The sequence below is a fragment of the Mobula birostris genome, chromosome 5, assembly GCF_030028105.1.
Source record: "Mobula birostris isolate sMobBir1 chromosome 5, sMobBir1.hap1, whole genome shotgun sequence".
NCBI lineage: Eukaryota > Metazoa > Chordata > Chondrichthyes > Myliobatiformes > Myliobatidae > Mobula > Mobula birostris.
The window spans coordinates 94,853,665-94,875,722 of record NC_092374.1 but is presented as its reverse complement, the minus strand read 5'-3'; positions in this window follow the sequence as shown (position 1 = coordinate 94,875,722).

Sequence of the window (22,058 nt, the reverse complement as noted above, 5' to 3'; positions counted from 1 at the left end):
AGCTCCAACTTGTGCACATTTGACTGTTTAATTAAAATGGGCCCTTTTCTTTCTGTTTTCCTTTACTAACCCTTCAGTTAAGTTAAGATTGATAAACATAATTCCTTTAATCGTATGCAGTGTATGTCTGTTCTTTCCTGGCACTAATTTGTAACAGGGCAACAAATTACACAGCATCCACACTAACCGGGGTTTGGGGTGGGAGAGCCGGCTCAGTCTCATGGGTTTGGTGAGACCAGAGAGTCTTCCCTAGACTTACACAGCCAAGGAAACTGAGTGTTTCACAGGAAAAAAAATCAATAATCAAATAATATTAATACATGGAGGGAATGATTATGAAAGCAAGGAAGTAATGTTAAACCGATACATGTTACCATTGGGAGCACAGTAAATGCCGGAGAGCTGGTACTTGACTAACCTGATTTTCAAAGTCCCTTGAGAAGTTTTTGTATTCTGGTGATTCCTTATTCTCCAGGTCTTTTGTAAAATTGCGACTTGTTATCCTGAGTGTGACATCGACACTGGCTTCAACTTCCTCTGTAAATCATCAGTTACAATTTAATCAATCACACTTCAGCAAACATTAAATGGGGGATAAATGTAATTCTTCTTTTGATACAGTGAGTTGTAATAAACTGGAAATTAAGGACCCCCATCACCCAGGACATGCCTTCTTCTCATTGCTACCATGAGGAAGGAGGTACAGGAGCTTGAAGGCACCCACTCAGCAATTCAGGAACTGCTTCTTCCCCTCAACTTTCCGATTTCTGAATGGACATTGAACCAGTCAACACTATCTCACTACTTTTTTAGCACTAATAATTTAATTTAACTATTCTGTGTGCATATATATTTACTGTAATTAACAGTTTTTATTATTGTCTATTGCAATGTACTGCTGCCACAAAACAACAAATTTCATGACATACTGGTGATATTAAACCTGATTATGATTCTGAAATGACTGCTGTAAGAGAGATGCTGGTGGATTAAGGAGTGACTTTGAGAAGTGGTATACTTGGAAGAATGAATGTTTGCAGCATTAAGAGATTTAGAAAGAATAAATGGGAAACATGTTTCAAAGAACAGCTATAGGATGGTGTGCCAGATTACCTTCTGCTGTTTGGTGCTAAGTGGCAGTTGATCACGGCTATTCCCTGGTGTGAGAAACCCTTATCCTTGTGCTTCAATTTCCATTTCAGATATGTAGAGGGGTGACAAGGGGAGAATTCAGTTGAAGTTGTGTTGGGGAAATTGGATGATATTGTCCTGAGATAACATTTTTTATTAACACAATGCTGGACAAGAGAGTCAGTCATTTCAATACATTTAACTGCTGATGTTATCAATCTGAAATAAAAATAAAAGCAGTATCTGCGGATTGAGAATTGGTCTTCACAGTTTGGATAAACACACTTTCTCCAGAACTGGGAACATTGAGAGACCAGTTGTGTTTTGAGCTGTAGGAAAGAGAAATGGGGATGAGAAGAAGAAGGAGAATGTCTGTGATATGTTGGAGATCAAGGAGCAACGGAAGTCCCAGAGTGGTGTGAAGTGAGAAAGAGAGATGAAAGTTTGTTTATCACAGCTCATCTACTGAGGAGTTACAGACGGAGAACAGAGGAGAGAGAAACAAAAATCAAACGTACTGCAGCTGTGAGATACAAAACACAATCATTGCTGGAAATCTGCAGTCTTCGTAAATGTAGAAGAGGCTTGACACTAAAGCAGAGAAGCAGAGCTGATTTACCAGTGAGCAATAACTTTACCAATAGGTGGCAAAATGACAAGCCACAACAGGCCACAAAACGAGTGAGTAAAGAAACTAAACAACAGGCAACAGGGTAAACTTTAGGCAGGGAGAGTCTAAGCTAGGAGTATCTAGTTGAGGCTGGTTGGTTCAATGAGTGAACAAAGACTATGGATGAGAACTGGGGTTAATTAGGCTGCAGGTGATGAGTCTAGAACGAGCAGCAGGTAAATCCTGTTAGCTGGGTGGCGACTGAGAGGTGCCTGCACATTCAGGCCGGGAGGTATTTGTGGGAAGAACCCTGACAAGACCCCTGCCCCACTACGGCCGGCCCCTGTCAGCCCAGGACAATCCAGATGGGTCTGTTGGAACTCATTGATGGGTGATGGATTCGAGATGTAACTAGACAGCACCCAAGACATCTCCTCTGGACCTATGCTTCCCTGTCGACCAGGTACTACATACCCTGTCCACAGTAACGTGAATCCATCAAGCAGCAAATCGTGTACATTGGACCACATTCCAGCATCCTAGATTCTGGAGTGCCAGGCTCCGGTGGGTTCAGTGGTCCACAGTTAACGGTTCTGAGTCAAGACGTCTGGAAGGTTGGTGGGATCTGGAGGGATGCTGAGAGCTGGAGACAGTAAGTGACTGGATTGATGCGATGGGTGATCTTGAAGAGACCATTGAACTGGGGTGAGCTTGTGAAAGTCAGTGTGCAGGGCAGTTCTTGGCCTGACAGTCAGACACAGTCCCCAAACTGGAGCAGTCTGACTGGGTGCCGATGATGGTTAGATTGGCGGCAATAGGCACGGTTGGCAGCCAGAGTGGCCCTCATGTGTCTTCCTCCAGGTATTCACACACTGATGAACCAGAGCTCTGGTGGATGGGACCTCCACTGTGAGCACCTCCGTAGGGAACAACAGGGGCTGGTAGCCATGAAACTCTTCATAGAGTGACATTCTGTAGCAGAAGATGAGATGGAAACTTGGGGAGGGCAATGAAGTGGGCCGCCTTGGAAAACTGGTCCGCCACTCTTACGATCACCGTTACCCCACTGGGAAGTTGCAAACCCATGGATGTTGAGTGCCTGGCCGGCAGGACCACAGGAGCCCAGGGAGACGCTGGTTGGAGGAAATGGACTGGGCGCACTGAGGGCAAGCAGTGACAAACTGTAATCATGATGGGCCACCAGAGCTGGCCTTGCAGAAAATCTGGAGTCCATCATGTGTGTTAGTGACTGGAGAGGGCCGAGTAATGTGGCCACTGGAGTGTACAGAGTGCACAGCTGCCAGCAGATATATTGTCAGGTGTGCTGGCTGGGTCAGGCTCATGCTGTAGGGACTGGCAGATCTGGTCCTCAAGTTTCCAGATGAGCAGTGTGAGGATCTGTGGGGATGGGGTGATGGGGTGAGGATCGGTCAGATATCTCTTGTCTCCAGCTTGTCATGTCAACTTGAACTATCCGTTAGTTCTAACTATTATGTAAATTAACTAAGATCTACTCTCTAACCAATTACCCTACTAGGGCAACTTTTGCAATCTCAGTTGACAGCAATATCAGCTGCAGTCTTTCTAGTTTACAGACACTCAAAGTTCAAAGTACATACAGTATACAGTATGTCACCATATACAAGCCTGAGATTTATTTTCTTGTGGGTATACTTAGTAATCTCAAAACCTTAATAGAATCAATGAAAGACTGCACCAACAGGGTGAACAAACAACCAGTGTGCAAAAGGCAACAAACTGCAAAGCCAAAAGGTAGAAAAATAAATAATAATACACTGTTATAAACTTTATAAATTGTTATAAACTGTTCAGTGATGGGGCAAGTAAAATTGAATGAAATTATCCCCACTGATTCAAGAGTTTGATGGTTGACGGGCAGTAACTGTTCTTGAACCTGGTGATTTGAGTCCTGAAACTCCTGCACCTTCTTCCTGATGGCAGTAGCAGTAGAGTATGAGCTGGGTGGTGGGGGTCCCAGATGATGGATGATGCTTTCCTGTGACAGTAGTCCATGTAGGTGTCCTCAGTGGTGGGGAGGGCTTTACCCATGATGGACTGGGCCATATCCACTACTTTTCACAGGGCATTGGTGTTTCCATTTTCATATAAAACCCTCACTAATTTTTATAAATGCACCGTAGAAAGTATTCTTCTAGGGTGCATCACAACCTGGTATGGAAGTTGTCCTGTCCAAGACTGGAAGAAGCTGCAGAAGATCGTGAACACGGCGCAGCACATCACACAAACCAATCTTCCGTCCTTGGACTCACTTTACACCGCACGCTGTCACAGCAGTGCTGCCAGGATAATCAAGGACATGACCCACCCAGCCAACACACTTTACGTCCCTCCTCCCTCCGGAAGAAGGCTCAGGAGCCTAAAGACTCATATGGCCAGATTTGGGAACAGCTTCTTTCCAACTGTGATAAGACTGCTGAACGGATCCTGACCTGGATCTGTGCCGTACCCTCCAACTATCTGGACCTGCCTCTCGGTTTTTTTGCACTACCTTACTTTCCCTTTTCTATTTTCTATTTATGATTTATAATTTAAATTTTTAATATTTACTATCGACTTGTACACCAGGGAGCGCGAAGCACAGAATCAAATATCGCTGTGATGATTGTATCAATTGCTTGGCGACAATAAAGTATAAAGTATAAGTATTGATGCAGCCATTCAATATACTCTCCATTACACATCTATGCAAGTTGGTCAAAGTTTCAGATGCCATTCCAAATCTTTACAAACTTCAAAGGAGGTGGTGGCACTGCCATGCTTTCTTCTTAATTGCAGAGGAAATGATAACACCGAGGAATTTAAAGTCCCTGACCCACTCCACCTCTGAATCCCTAATGAGGACGAGCTTACGGTCCTCTGGTTTCCTCCTCCTGAAGTCAATAATCAGCTTCTTGGTCTTGCTGCCATTGTTAGACATTATTGTTGTGGCACCACACAGTCAGATTTTCAATCTTTCTCCTGTATGCTGATGCGTCACTGCCTTTGAGTAGCCAACAACTGTGGTGTTATCAGCAAATTTAAATATAACATTGAGTCATAGTCATAGAACAGTACAGCACAGAAACAGGCTCTTCATCCCATTTAGACCATGTCAAACCATTTGAACTGCCTACTGCCATCACTGTGCACCAAGACTAAAGCCCCCTGTACCCCTACCATCCATGTAGTTATCCAAAACTTAAACATTGACATCGAGCTCACATGCACCACTTGTGTTGGCAGCTCATTCCACACTCTCACAACCCTCTGAGTGAAGAAGTTCCCCTCATGTTCCCTTGAACATTTCACCTGTCACTTATCACATGATCTCTGCTTGTAGTCCCACCCATCCTCAGTGAAAAAGCCTGCTTGTATTTATCCCATCTGTATCCCTCTTAATTTAATATACGTCTATCAAATCTCCTCTCAGTCTTCTGCATTCCAATGAATAAAGTATGAACCTATTCAATCATCCAGATCCAGCAACATCCTTATAAATTTTCTCTGTACTCTTTCAACTTTATTTAAATCTTTCCTGTTGGTAGGTGACCAAAACTGCACACAACACTTTTGTAGAGTTCTCAGTAATACTAGATGGACTGTTAACTGTTAATTGCTCATTACCAAAATGGCTTCTCTGAAGTGTTATACTAAAATGGCTTCTCGTACTGTTAACTGCTGATCAAGGGGTTCTCTGTAACAGCATGTTTGGGGTATACTTAGAGATAATGGAAATTGCATTCATTTGCTAGCCAATAGAAGACATGTTATGATATCTTGTATGTGTGTGCTGAGTTGAGGAGCGTGGGTTTTTTTGGGAGGTGAGCAGAGAGGATGGACGTGTGGGGAACAGACAATGGTTCCAGGGCGGCAGATACCGGACATCGGGGGTTCGGATGGTGGCCGGAGTCTCGGAAGGACGTTGTGGATGAAATCGGAGGCGTGAGTTCCAATGTATTAGATTAGATTATGAGGACATTCAGTCCTCATTTATTGTCATTTAGAAATGCATGCATTAAAAAATGATAGAATGTTCCTCCAGAAAGATATCCCAGAAACACAGGACAAACCAAGACTGAAACTGACAAAAAACCACATAATGATAACATATAGTTACAACAGTGCAAAGCAATACCGTAATTTGATAAAGAGCAGACCATGGGCATGGTAAAAAAAACGTCTCAAGTCCCGATAGCCCCATCATCTCACGCAGACGGTAGAAGAGAGAAACTCTCCCTGCCATGAACCTCCAGCGCCGCAAACTTGCCGATGCATTGGAAGCACCCGACCGCAGCCGACTCTGAGTCCGTCTGAAAACTTCGGGCCTCGAGATCAGGGTGAGGCGGGGCCATGGGGCATGCACGCTGTCACGGAGGAAGGGTCTGAAGGGACACCAGAGGAGTCGCCCAACGCTGGGGATGGAGAATTTAGAGAGCAGGTCCAATCGTTTTGAAGGATGAAGGAAGAGAGTGGTTGGGTTTGGAGAACGTAATTAGTTCTCATTCCCCACGGAAGGGAGAGGGCTCTGAGTTGGCCTCAGTCATTAACTCCCTGGTGACCAGGGCAGTGGGTCCGCATCAGAAGTCAAGAATTTTCTGAGGAAGGTCTCCCATCCCCGCAGGGTAGGATGATTATGAAACATGGATAGAACATACCTCTCAGGTGTTAGGTGAGTTGCAGTGCTCTGAGGAGTAGAAGCGGCAAAGATTGGGAGAAAGTCTGAGAGGGGCCGCAGCTGGGGTGGTAAAAGACGTGACAGCTAACCAGCCCTTGGCTTCTTGGAAGGAGTGTCTAAAAGCATTAGAGGAGGCTTTTGGGCTAACGGGGGGCATGGTGGAGCTTTTAGGGGCAATTCAGAATCTGCGTCAGGAGAAAGGGGAAAAGTTTTCTGAGTATCCTTTCCAGCTAGAGCGAAGGTTAAGTTGCTTGAGGCTCTTGGGAGGCGGGCGTCATTCAAGGGAATGAGGTGGATCGGATAAGGATTGACCAGGTAACCAGGGGAGCGCAGAAGCATGATGTGATTGCTGCAAGCCTCCGGCAATCCCGTAGAGCGTGTCCCCCCACCCCGCCCCCCGTCTTCTGTTCAGTTGCTCGCAGATATAAGGGAGGAGGAGGACACATTGGCAGCGGAAGAGGGCTCCGTTAGTACCGTACAGTCCTTGGAAGTAGCTCTTGATGGTGAAATGACCAGAGCCAGCTCCTCGCGAGAGATAACAAAAGGAGTCTCTCCGCCGGAGGGGACTAGCGGAGAAGGCCCCTCCCGGCGGGACAGATAGCATTGAGGCCAGGCGGAGGCCAGGGTCCTGTGAGGCGATGCGCGTGCAATAACTGCGGGGAAGAGGGGCACTTCAGGTGGGAATGTAAACGGCAGGGAGCCCCTCGGAAGGGGAGTCTCCGGGTGTCCCAGCAGGAAGCGGGGGGGTGTCGGGAAACTTAGAAGAGACTCAGTGAGGAAGCAAACTGGAGTCTCTGGGAAAATACGTTCCCAACAATGTGCCGTGGGATGCTCGAGAGGAAAAGACCCTATCCCAGAAGGATTGGTGGGGCCCCGATCCAGCATGTCGATACGGATGGAGGTGATAGATGCAAAAGCCATACTCGACACTGGGTCGCAGATCACATTACTGTACCAGTCGTTCTACAATCAGTACCTGGTGCATTTACTCCTGACACCTTTTAGTACACTGGAAATTTGGGGCATTAGTGATAGTGCAGGCAGAGGAGAAGGAGAGGCCAGATCAAGCAGTGGACTCATTGTCCGATGACACCCTGCCCCTAGTTTACTGTGACCTGATTGCTCTGAAGACCACGCAGCTGCCAGGGTTAAGCCCTGGGGAAGTGGTTGCTGCTCAGCGAGATGACCCGGACATTGACCCGGTCTGGCATGCCGTGGAAGAGAGGGACGTGACACGGGCGGACAAGACTAAGCACGGATCAGTGTCTATGTTACTGAGAGAATGGCTGGGGTTGAGGTTGAAGAACCAGATGTTATACCGGGTAATGTCACCCCTGAACCGGCTTCATTGTTGGCAGCTGGTCCTGCCGGAGAAGTATCGGTTGTGTTACGTACCTCATGGATATCTTGTGACTGTCTTATGACCATGATGTAATTGAGTATCTTATGAGCATGAGGTAATGGTCATGTGATGGTGGGGTGATGTAATTTTCCCGCCAGTGTGAGGTCACGTGATGACATGTTCACAACGGGTATAAAAGGGCGACCCCTGGGGTGACGCAGTTAGCTTTCAGTTCAGTTCATTATTTAATTCGTCAGATACGCCGTTATGCTGCGTATTTGTCTCATGACGCAGTTTCATTTTAACGTGGAGTTCTACTTTCTATTGTAAGTAGTATTGGAGAGTGAAGACCTTACTAAAGTACGGGAACTCGCAGAGTCGAGTAAAACTGATATCGTTCGGCGGTTTTGGAGAGGATCAACCTTTATTGAATCTTCCTTCAAGAAATAGTGACCTGCATTTTGAGATATCCTCTGCTAAAGCAGGAAGGATTGCGCAGTGTCTATTCTCCTGAGGAAAAAGTCAGTTCCTTTAAACCGTGTTATTTCCGTCTTTGTGAATTCTGCGGACAAGGCAGGTTCCAGCTGGGATCAGCAGTAACGTCACGTCTTCGTGGAATTCTTTACTTTAGGGAAGTCTCTCCTAATTGTATAAATCTCTTGGACTTTCGAATTTACCATTCTAAGAACTGCGTTCGAATTTACTACTTTAAGAACTGTTTTCGCATTCACCCTTTTAAGAACTGTTCCAGAGATGCCGTGTAGCAGTTAACTTCCGGGTATGTTAGTCATTTAAATACATTTCGCTGTTTTTGAGCAGAGTTTAATAAATGTTTGTTTGTTTTTATAAAACCTGACTCAATTCTATATTCATTGTTGTCGGTCATGTGACAGAAGGTTGTTTTAAAGTCCCTCCATGATGACTCTGGACATTTGGGGTGGAAAAGATCTATGGATTACTCTAGGATTGGTTTTACTGGTCCCGAATGAGGACGGAGGTTGAAGAGTACTGCAAGTCCTGCATTCGCTGCATACGGTGGAAGACGCTGCCCAGGAAGGCTGCCCCTTTGTCCCACTTGCAGAGTGCGGGGCCTTTGGACCTGGTGTGTATGGATTTCCTGGCCATAGAACCCGATGCCAACAACACGGTGAATGTCTTGGTCATCACGGACCACTACACCAGGAATGCTCAAGCTTTTCCTACGAGAGGTCAGAGGGTGACTACAGTGGCGAAGGTGCTATGGGAGAAGTATTTTGTTCATTATGGTCTTCCTCGGCGGATACATAGTGACCAGGGACGAGACTTTGAAAATAAGCTCATCTATGAGTGACCGGGCATGCTGGGGGTTGAGAAATCGAGGACAACGCCCTATCATCTGCAGGGCGATTCCCAGCCGGAAAGGTTTAATTGGACGCTGCTAGACATGCTTGGGACTCCAGAGATCAGCAAAAAGAGTCGTTGGAGTCGACATATTGGGCATCTGGTTCACTGTTACAACTGTACACGCAACGAAGCTACTGTTCCTCGCCCTATTATCTTAAGTTTGGGTGCGAGGCAAGGTTGCCCATTGACCTTTGTTTCGGAACTGATGCTGGTGAGATGTCGCTGAAGTCTTAACTGAAGTATGTGTCTGATATGAGGAAAGAGCTGAAAAGAGCTTACGTGTTGGCTGGGGAGATGGCCGCCTGGCAGAATCGGGGAAATAAGAAGAGGTACGACCAGAAAGTTCTTTCAACTTCTACTAGGAGACCGAGTCCTCATCAGGAATCTGGGATTACCGGAAAAGCACAAGCCATGTCCTATGTTGTGGAGAGTCAGATGCCAAACCTACTGGTTTTCCAGGTGCGGCCCGAGGAGGGAAAGGGGCCTGTCAAGATTCTCCATTGGAATCACTTGTTGCCCCCGGACAAGATATACAGGTAGAGCGGGAGCCAGACGAGGTGGCTGCACCCAGTAGCAGGACTCTGCGTCCATGCAGGGTGGAGGATGTGCCTACCCTGGGAGTGATGGACCCGAGCCCAGCCATTGTGAGGGATACTGACTCGGAAGATGATGACTGGGATGGTTGGTACCTTCTGCCATTTGCTGATGCTCCCGTGATGGAGGAAGAGACTCCTGACCTTTCCCCCACTGGGTTAGACGAGGTAAGAGGGGCTAAGACAGGCAGTCCGTGGTACCACAGGGCACTGAAGGAGAGAATGTGAGGCCTGAACCAGAGATAGAGGGTTCCGAGGTGCAAAGGGGCTTGGGTGACCGTTCGGGGGAGGGTTCACCTCGTAGTTTCAAAGGATCTCTTGTAGTGGAAGGGTTAGGCGAGAGGGTACGTAGGTCTCAGAGAAGTCGGAAACCCCTAGAGAGGTTGGCCTATGTAGCACCCGGGGAACAAGGTGTGATCTGTACTGTTTTGGGGAGTCAGATCACTACTTTCTGCACGTGGATTGGGCTGTGTGTTCTGCAGGAAAGGATGGCGAATTATCTGAATGTCATGAGGGCATGACTTATTTTGGTGGAGTGGGGGAGACTGTAGGGTTCTCAGTATTACTAGATCGACTGTTAACTGTTAATTACTTATTACCAAAATGGCTTCTCTGAAGTGTTATACTAAAATGGGTTCTTGTACTGTTAACTGCTGAGCAAGGAGTTCTCTGTAACAGCAATGTTTGGGTTATACTTAGAGATAATGGAAATTGTATTCATTTGCTAGCCAATGGAAGTCATGTTATGTTAGCTTGAATGTGTGTGCTGAGTTGAGGAGCGCGGGCTTTTTCAGCAGACAAGCGAGAGGATGGACGTGCGGGGAACAGACAATGGTTCCAGGGCGGCAGATACCGGACCTCGGGGGTTCAGATGTTGGCTGGAATCTCGGAAGGACGTTGTGGATGGAATCGGAGGCGTGAGCTCCAACATATCAAAATATTATGTGCACAAGACTGATAAGTTACTTATATGGCACCTTTTCTTTTAGTTGTTGTTACTAACCCATCACCAAAACTTGCTATAAAGGAGAAGGGAAGATGGCGGTGTGACACAACTCACAGCGGCCACTCCGGTGGTGATGTCTGTTATTTGTCAAGTGGGGTGCCATGCACAATCCTGATTGATGGAGACAGATGTGAGAGTATGGAGGAACATCTGGTGAAACTTCTGAAATGTCTGCTTCGCTGCTGCTGCTACTGTGTAGTCCAGAATCTTGCTTGGCGGCCGGGGCGGGGTCAAAGCGCTCGGCAGAGGATGGTGCTCGGAGAGGCTGTGTCGGAGGGGCTGGTCGGAGGCTCGAAATTTTCAGACGGAGCAGAGTGCACTGCGGTCGGGTGCTTCCAATGGTGCTGCATCAGTAAGTTGGTGGCGCTTGGAGGTTCATGGCGGGGAGAGATCCTCCCTTCTGCCGCCTGCGTGAGATGATGAGTCTAACAGGACTTTGAGACTTTTTTTTACCATGCCCATAGTGTGCTCTTTATCAAATTATGGTATTGCTTTGCACCGTTATAACTATATGTTATAATTATGTGGTTTTGTCAGTTTTAGTCTTGGTTTGTCCTGTATTTCTGTGATATCATTCTGGAGGAACGTTGTATCATTTTTTAATGCATGCAGTTCTAAATGACAATAAACAAGGACTGAGTGTCCTCATAATCTAATCTAATCTAATTCTTTACTGGCACTTGGTGTATTGTTTGATATTTGTGTCGTGGCTGATCATTGGGTGCGTCACACCGCATCTGCACCAATGCATTTGCACTGTTTGGCGGGGTTGACGGCCATTCACCCTAGGCAACGGGAGTCAGTTGGGGCAACGGCCGTTACACTTTAAATTAGGCCTCAGCAACGTCTTATACAACTTCAACCTAACATCCTAACTCCTGTACTCCGTACATTGATTTATGAAGGACACTGTGCCAAAAGCTTTCTTTACAACCTGATCTACCTATGACTCCAATTTTAATGAATTATGGACCTGTATTCCCAGATCCCTTTATTCTACAATACTCCTCAGTGCCTTACAGTTCATTGTTTAAGACCTACCCTGGTTGGTCCTATCAATGAGCAACACCTTGCACTTGTCTGCATTAAATTCCATCTGCCATTTTCAACCCATTTTCCTAGCTGATGCAGATCTCTCTGCAAGCCATGATAGCTGTGCTTGCTGCCCGCTATGACCCCAGTCTTGGTGTCATCTGCAAATTTCCTGATCCAGTTAATCACATTATCATCCAGATCATTGATATAGATGAAGAATAACAATGGACCCAGCACTGATCTCTGTGGCACTCCACTAGTCACAGGCCTCGGGTCAGAGGCAACCATCTACCACCACTCTGTCTTCTTCCACAGAGCCAATGTCGAATTCAATTTACTGCCTCATCTTGAATGCTGAGCAATGGAACCTTCTTAATCAACCTTCCATGTGGCACTTTGTCAAATGCCTTGCTAAAGTCCATGTAGACAACATCCACTGCCTTAACGTTACCCACTTTCCCTATAGGTTCCTCAAAAAACTTTGTATAATTGGTTCGAAGTGACCTACGACACACAAAGCCATGCTGACTATCCGTATATTTTTATATCTGGTCACTTAGAATAGCTTCCAATAACCATCCCAGTACTGATGTCAGACTCACTAGCCTTCAATTTCCTGGCTTACTCTTAGAGCCTCTCTTAAACAGTGGAAGAACATTGGCTATCCACCAATCCTCAATCTATCCACCAGTCACCTGTCACCAAGGATGATTTAAACATCTTTGCGAGGGCTCTGGTAATTTCTGCATTTGCTTCTCCCAGGGTCCAAACAGGCACCTTGTCAGACCCTGAGGATTTATCACCTTAATTTGCATCAAGACAGCAAACCCTTCCTCCTCTGCAATCTGCATAGGGTGAATAAAGAGTTCCATAGACTCTGCATCCATCTCCTGAATAAATGGAGATGCAAAAGAAAATATTTAAGATTCCCATCTCTTTTGTCTCCACACATGGATTACCATTCTAATCTTCCAGAGGACAAATGTTGTCCCTTGCAGTCCTTTTGCTCTTAACATATCTGTAAAATCCCTTAGAATTCTCCTTCACCTTGTCTGCTAGAGTAACCTCATGCCTTGTTTTAGCCCTCCTGATTTCTTTCCTAAGGGTTCTCTTGCATTTCTTATACTCCATAAACATCCAGTTTGTTCCTACCTGCTTATATCTGCCATGCACCTCCTCTTTTTCTTAACCAGGGCCTCAGAATCTCTTGAAAACCGAGGTTCCCTACATCTGTTATCTTTACTATTTATTCTGATGAGCACATACAAGCTTCGTAATCTCAAAATGTTCACTTTTGAAGCAACCCCCCCGCCTTTCAAACATACCTTTGCCAGAAAACAGCCTGCCTCAATCCACACTTGATAGATCACTCCTGAAACCATCAAAATTGGGCTTTCTCCAATTTAGAATCTATACCCACAGACCAAACTATCTTTTAGCATATTTACTTTGAAACAAATGGTATTGTGATCACTAGTGGCAAAGTGTTCACTGCACACCCTTAGCCATGTGGTAAACTGTATAATCTTCCTATTTCTGGCCTTACTAGCACAGGTAGCAATCCTGAGATCACAGCTCTGGAGGTCCTGCCCTTTAACGTAGCACGTAACTCCCTGAACTCACTTTGTCACACTTCCTGCCTACATACCAACATGAACCATGACCTCTGGCAAATATAACAAAGGAAAAACAATAAACTGTGAGACAGGGGAGAAAAACTCCACCTGAAACCTTTTTGCCTTCTCTGACTGAAACCTCAAAGAGCAAAAGCCTCAAAATCTCCACTCTAACTTGCCACTCCAACAATGGCTGCTCTGACAATGGCCACTCCGCTTGCCCCGACTTCCTTTAATTTGTTCTTGCTAATCAAATCCAAATGCTCAAAGCTCCAGACTACCACGAGTCGCTGCCGTTTCTGCTCAATTGGCGAACCCGAGTGAACTACGTCTTCTCAGGCCTCTGATCTCCAGTCTCCAATTGGGTGCTGCTCAAAGCTGGAGCAGTGCTTAGCCACACAGTGATAAGTGTCAAGTGAGTGGAGCAGGGGCCAAGCACACAGACTTGTGGTGCTCCTGTGCTGATGGAGATCGTGGAGGAGATGTTGTTGCCAATCTGAGCTGTCTGGGGTCTGACAATGAGGAAATCAAGGAGGTATTGAGGCCCAGGTCTTGAAGCTTATTGATTTGTTTTGAGGGGATGATGGTATTGAATGTTGAGCTGTAGTTGTAAATAGCATTCTGATTTGTGCGTCTTTGCAGTCCAGGTGACCCGGAGTTGAATGACAAGCCAATGAGCTGGAGTCTGGTGTGGACCTGTTGTGTCAGCAGGCAAACTGGAGTGGACCCCAGTCACTTCTCAGGCAGAGTTATGTTTCATCACCAACCTCTCAAAACACTTCATCACTGTGGATGTAAGCACTACTGGACGATAGTCATTGAGGTAGGTTATCATGCTCTTCTTAGACATCGGTATAATTGAAGCAGGTGAGTACCTCTGACTGCCAAAGCAAGAGGATAAATATCTCAGTAAACACACCAGCCAGTTGATCAGCACAGACCTTCAGTACTCGGCCAGGTGCCCCAATTGTGCTGGATGCTTTCGATGGGTTTACCTCCTGAAGGGTTGTCTCAAGACAGCCTCGGAGACTGAAATCAGAGTCATTAGGGTACAGGGTAATCTGTAACTACAGCTTACAGACAGTTCTTGGATCACTTATAGAATTGGGGGAGTGTCTGAAGGAACAGAGTTAAACAAATAACAGTCTGCTTGGTGGAAGATCATCAGGTTGCACTCTCTGTGGTCTGGCATTTTTTTGTGTTCTGACATTGGTTAGTTTTCAACATGTGAATAGATACAGCAAGCCATCAGAAAGACAAATATTAAGACGGACTTCATTGCAAGACAATTTGAATAAATAAACCTTGCTCCAGTTGTATATTCCAGAAGAATTTGCATCTAGAATGTTGTCTTCCTCCCAAAGGAAGGGTGTATTTCTGCTCTTCCATCAAATAGAGTTCAACAGAAGTTGACCCAATTGATTTCTGGATTGACATATGACTTGGTTGAAGAGATGTCCACATCCCTCTCCTATCAGATTCCTTCCTCTCCAGACCTTGATCTTTTCTACTCACCTGGCTTCACCTGTCACTATCGAGTTATCCTCCTTCCCTCCACCCCCTCAAAGCTTTTTCATTCTGGCATCTTGCCTCTTCCATTCCAGTGCTGAAGAATGATCTTGGTCCGAAACTGTCCATCCATTTCCATAGACACTGCCTGACTTGGTGATTTACTCCAGCGTTTTGCATGTGTTGCTTTGGATTTCCAGCACGTCCAGACTTTCTATGTTTGTAATTCAGCAAATTGAGAAATTCCTGTCTGTATTTTTAGATAAATTAGTGATGACCTCATTGAAAAGTATAAAATTCTGAAGAGCGTTGATCAGGTGGGTACTGAGTTAATGTGTTCCCTGTTCATCTGAAGGCCATAGTCAAAATAAAAAAGAAGCAAAGTTGGCCATTCAGAAGAGAAATAAGGTGAACTTTCCTCATCATCATTATTACATATGACATAGGCGATCATGGTCTATTATCAACCATGAATATTCTTGGTAATTTTTTCTACAGAAATGGTTCACTATTGCCTTCTCCTTGCCAGTGTCTTGACAAGATGGGTTGCCTCAACCATTATCAGAAATTGTCTGCCTGGCGTCTGTGGTCACATATCCAGGATGTGATATGCACCATCTTTTCATACAACCATACACCACCTGCTCCCATGACTTTACATGACCCTGTTCGGGGAGGGAGGTGCCAGGCAGATGCTACACTGTGCCCAAGGTTGACCAGCAAGGTAGCGGAGGGAAGGAGCTCCTTACATCTTCTTTGGTAGCATGTATCTCCACTCCACAACCCAGAACTTTCCTCACTCAGTGGATAATGAAAATTTGCATTCATTACTGAAGGACCTATGAACGCTCAGCCACTGGGGATATTCAAGTAAGGGGTTCTGGAGACTGTAGATATTCAGAAATTGATAATACTTTTAATATGAAGAGACTTGGGGAATGAGGGTTGATTAGAGAAATAACACAGAGCCATGATGTCAATTGCCAAGTTGCCTAGTCTTCTTCTGTTGAATTCTATCTATTCAATAGATGTCATTCAGATTCACCAGGATACTGCTTACATGTAATATGCTCACAGAAGTTACATGTATTAATTTTGTTCTAATGGAATTCCCAGAGATGTGCTCTCTGCATCCATATCACCCAACTGTATTTAACACCAGGTTGAAATTCCATCATATAACACGATTCAATAATCAATAACACTTCTATGGAGGAGCAGAGGAGAGTTAGAAACTGTTCTTTCATTTACTGGGCTTCAGGATGGAAGCAGGTTGATCTTTGTAGGCTAAGAAAATGCCAAGCAGCAGGACAGTCAAAACAACAGCACCAAACTCACAACATACTCACCAACTTTGAAAACATACTCACCAACATCAATGTCATCATCTATACGTTCACAATAGTCCCCTTCATAGGGATCGGAGCAATCACATTCATCGTCATCATCATCCCAGATCCCTCCATTCTGGCATGGATTTTTTTCTGTGAAAATAGATCACGAGTTTTATATAGGCATTTTTTTGAATTAAGCTCACATTACAAGTTCTTCCTACAGATTGAAAACTGTACTGCACCTGAACAGACGCATCAATCTATCTTTTATCTGATGTTATGCACCATTCTTCTTGGCATGATTATTCAATCATACAGAAGGTCCGAAGTTCACACACAATGGCTGACAGCGTGGTAGTGTAGTGGTCAGCACAAAGCTTTACAGTACCAGTGACCCAGGTTCAATTCCCACCACAGGCCCCATTGTGAATGGACAACCCCTCAGGTAATAACCTCCTCTGGACTCTCTCCAGTGACAATATATACATCCACCACCTGCTCCCATGACTTTACATGACCCTGTTCGGGGAGGGAGGTGCCAGGCAGATGCTACACTGTGCCCAAGGTTGACCAGCAAGGTAGCGGAGGGAAGGAGCTCCTTACATCTTCTTTGGTAGCATGTATCTCCACTCCACAACCCAGAACTTTCCTCACTCAGTGGATAATGAAAATTTGCATTCATTACTGAAGGACCTATGAACGCTCAGCCACTGGGGATATTCAAGTAAGGGGTTCTGGAGACTGTAGATATTCAGAAATTGATAATACTTTTAATATGAAGAGACTTGGGGAATGAGGGTTAATCAGAGAAATAACACAGAGCCATGATGTCAATTGCCAAGTTGCCTAGTCTTCTTCTGTTGAATTCTATCTATTCAATAGATGTCATTCAGATTCACCAGGATACTGCTTACATGTAATATGCTCACAGAAGTTACATGTATTAATTTTGTTCTAATGGAATTCCCAGAGATGTGCTTTCTGCATCCATATCACCCAACTGTATTTAACACCAGGTTGAAATTCCATCATATAACACGATTCAATAATCAATAACACTTCTATGGAGGAGCAGAGGAGAGTTAGAAACTGTTCTTTCATTTACTGGGCTTCAGGATGGAAGCAGGTTGATCTTTGTAGGCTAAGAAAATGCCAAGCAGCAGGACAGTCAAAACAACAGCACCAAACTCACAACATACTCACCAACTTTGAAAACATACTCACCAACATCAATACGTTCACAATAGTCCCCTTCATAGGGATCGGGGCAATCACATTTATCGTCATCATCATCCCAGGTCCCTCCATTCTGGCATGGATTTTTTTCTGTAAAAATAGATCACGAGTTTTATACAGGCATTTTTTGAATTAAGCTCACATTACAAGTTCTTCCTACAGATTGAAAACTGTATTGCACCTGAACAGACGCATCAATCTATCTTTTATCTGATGTTATGCACCATTCTTCTTGGCATGATTATTCAATCATACAGAAGGTCCAAAGTTCACACACAATGGCTGACAGCATGGTAGTGTAGTGGTCAGCACAAAGCTTTACAGTACCAGTGACCCAGGTTCAATTCCCACCACAGGCCCCATTGTGAATGGACAACCCCTCAGGTAATAACCTCCTCTGAACTCTCTCCAGTGACAATATATACATCCACCACCTGCCTCCGTGTCTTCACGTGACCCTGGTCGGGTGGGGAGAGAGGAGGGGGTTAAGCAGGTACTACACCTAGCCCGAGTGTGATCTGCAGGTTGGCGGAGGTGGGGAGCACCTTACACATCCTTTGGTAGTGACATATCTACACCCCATCACCCAGGCACAGGTAAGCAGGGGCCAGCACAGAAAGGATGAGTTGCACTGAAATTGAAATGGGAGCAATATCCCTGCAAGGAGATTTGTTAGAACTTCTGGGGAGTGTTTAAACTTGTGTGGTTGGGTGGAAACCAGAATAAAAGGTTCAGCATATGAAAGGATTGAGGAAAAGGTAGAGATTAGATCAAGCAAATTGAAAAAGGAACGAGAGAAATAAAAGTTTAATGAATATAAATACAAAAGATTCTGCAGACGCTGGAAACCAGAGTAACACACAAAATGCTGGAGATACTCAGCAGGTGAGACAGCATCTATGGAGAGATGTCATTTCCATGCTGATGGGCTCAAGTGTATTTATTCCAATGCATGGAGTATTACAGGATTGGGAAGATCAATTTAGAGCCTAGATTAGCACATGGAACTAAAATGTTGTGGCCATTATAGAAGTTTCACCAAGAGAGGGGCAGAACTAGCAGGACTCAGATGTTTTAGGTGCAATAGAGAGGGTGTGAATAAGGTGGAGTTGTACCAGTGAGCAGACAGAACATCACAGTGGCACTGAGGCTCATCTAGTGAAGCAATACGGGTAGAGTTCAGGAATAAGAAAGATGCAATCTCTCTGATGGAATTATACTCTCAGCTCCCCAATACTCAATGGGAGATAATGGAACAGAGAGGTTGGTAGATGATGGAAAGATAGAACACAACAGGGTAGTTGTTGTAGGTGACTATAATTTTTTTTCAATATTGACGGACACTTCCCTATTGCCGGAAGATTAGTTGGGACTGAATTTGTTGATGCACTTAATAGTTTTTAATACAGTTTTTTGGGTAATCCAGTCAGAGAAGGAGCCGTGTTGAACAATGTATTAGTAAATTAGCTTGGCCAGGCAATTGGAGTTTCCATGAGAGAGCATTTGGGAATTGTGATCTAACTCCATAGGTTTTCAGATGGTTATGTGTAAGGATAGTTATGGACTTTGTATGGTGGGTGAGGAGGAGATCCAAAACTGGGGAAAATGGTTGAGCGCAAACACGAGGAATTCTGCAGATGCTGGAAATTCAATCAACACAAATCAAAGTTGTTGGTGAACGCAGCAGACCAGGCAGCATCTCTAGGAAGAGGTTCATTCGACGTTTCGGGCCATCACCCTTCGTCAGGACTAACTGAAGGAAGAGTGAGTAAGAGATTTGAAAGTGGGAGGGGGAGGGGGAGATCCAAAATGATAGGAGAAGACAGGAAGGGGAGGGATGGAGCCAAGAGCTGGACAAGTGATTGGCAAAAGGGATACGAGGGGATCATGGGATAGGAGGCCCAGGGAGAAATAAAAGGGGGAGTGGGAGAAAACCCAGAGGATGGGCAAGGGGTATAGTCAGAGGGACAGAGGGAGAAAAAGGAGAGAGAGAGAAAAAGGAGAGAGAGAGAGAGAGAGAGAAAGAATGTGTGTATATAAATAACGGATGGGATACGAGGGGGAGGTGGGGCATTAGCGGAAGTTAGAGAAGTCAATGTTCATGCCATCAGGTTAGAGGCTACCCAGACGGAATATAAGGTGTTGTTCCTCCGACCTGAGTGTGACTCCATCTTTACAGCAGAGGAGGCCGTGGATGGACATATCAGAATGGGAATGGGATGTGGAATTAAAATGTGTGGCCACTGGGAGATCCTGCTTTCTCTGGCGGACAGAGCGTAGGTGTTCAGCAAAACGATCTCCCAGTCTGCACCGGGTCTCGCCAATATATAGAAGGCCACATCGGGAGCACCGGATGCAGTATATCACCCCAGTCGACTCACAGGTGAAGTGTTGCCTCACCTGGAAGGATTGTTGGGGCCCTGAATGGTGGTAAGGGAGGAAGTGTAAGGGCATGTGTAGCATTTGTTCTGCTTACAAGGATAAGTGTCAGGAGGGAGATCAGTGGGGAGGGACGGGTGGGACGAATGGACAAGGAAGTCGCGTAGGGAGCGATCCCTGCAGAAAGCAAAGGGGTGGGGAGGGAAAGATGTGCTTAATGGTGGGATCCTGTTGGAGGTGGCGGAAGTTACGGAGAATAATATGTTGGACCCGGAGGCTGGTGGGGTGGTAGGTGAGATGAGATTGGCTCGGATGTAAGATTCATCTAAAAGCCAACAGGTCAGAATTCAGGGTCAACGTGTTCCTGTGAGGAAGAAAGACAGGAATGGCAAGGGACTTTGTTGTCAATTTAATCAAAAAACAAAATGGAAGTACAGTTTGATTTCCCTTATCAGAAATGCTTGCAGCTGGAAGTATTTTGCCTTTTGGATATTTTTTGGATTTTGGAATATATAACGAGATAGCTTGGGATCACCATCATTTCCATGTGAATTTATGTGTTACCAGTTTGTACTAGAAATGACTGGTTGGTAAGCCCTAAATCACTAGACAACAATATTAAGATCAAGGATCAACTTTATTCCCCATATACGTTTACATGTATTAGGAATTTGCTGTGGTGTGTTGGTGCAACATGCAAAAAAAATTCAGTAATTTTGAAGAATAAGGAATGATTTAAAAATAAAAATGTTTGTGGTTAAAGTATGAATATAAGGAGTTACTCACATCTGGAAAAGCATAGACTTATTAGGGACAGTCAACATGGCTTGGTGCAGGGGAGGGCATCTCTTACAAACTTGATTACATTTTTTGAACAGGTGATGAATATGATTGATGAGGATAGGATATATCTGTGAATGTTCGTCAGACATTCAACACGGTCCCTCGAGGCTTTGGATGTTGCCTACATGGACTTAAGTAGAAAGTTCAACAAGGTCTCTCAGAGTAGACCGATCCATAAAATTCAGGCATATGGGACCCACAGAGGACTGGTGGACTGAATTCAAAATTGGTTTGGCAATGGAAAACATAGGGTAGTAGCAGAGGGTGTTGTTCTAACTTGAGGTCTTTCATCAGTGGTGTTCCAGTGGTCAGTGCTGCGACCTCATTGTTGTGTATTTAATATTGCAGTAATATTGTACAATATATATACTTTAATCAAGCATTCTTTGTTATTGATATAATTCATTGTGGTTATGTGTACAGATACATGAATTGCAAACGTCACAATGCTACCTTGTGATGAGTGCACGCCTTGCTTAAAGTAAACTTGAAGTTAGACCTGCATTTCAGACTAACATGTCTTCCTTTGAATTAGTTTAATGTTTTGAAGTTAGAAAATATAACACATATTTATTTAAGAGTCAGACGTTCACTGTTCATTCATTTCCATATATGCTGTCTGACCTGCAGAGTTTCACCTGCATTTTATGCATGTTGCTTTGGATTTCCAGAATCCACAGACTTTCTCTTGTTTATAACAGACATACTGCTGGGTGTACTTCACCAACTGGAACACTGCCCCCAATAGGAGATCAAGATCGAAGGAGAAGTGAAGGTAATGGAAATCTAGTAAAATCTGTTGAAGTTTAATCCCAACATTAGCTAATGCTGTCTAACTTCCCTTATGTTTCTGACATTTACAGTTCTATTTTATATAGAACATAGAACAGTACAACACAGGAACAAGCCTTCTGTCTTACACTGTCTCTGTCAAGTATGATGCCAAAGTAAATCTCGTCTGTCTGCACATGATCCCTATTCCTCTATTCCCTGCATATTCTGTGTCTATCTAAAAGCCTCTTAAACGTCAATATCATCTGGTTCTAGCACCGCCCCAGGTCAACCCCCTCCAGACACCTCCCACTTTCTGTGTAAAAAGACTTGTCCTGCTCCTTTGAACTTTCCCTCTATCAGTTTAAATGCACGTACTCCAGTATTTGACACTTCTACCCTCCAACAGTCTACTCTAATTGATTCTATAAACTTCCATCAGGTTTCCCATAGTCTCTGCAGCTCTAAGTTTGTCCAACCTCTGCTTATAACTCACACCCCCAGATTCAGGCAACATTCTGGGAAACTTCTTCTGTGCCCTTTCCAAAGCCTCCATGTCATTTCCCTGATGGGC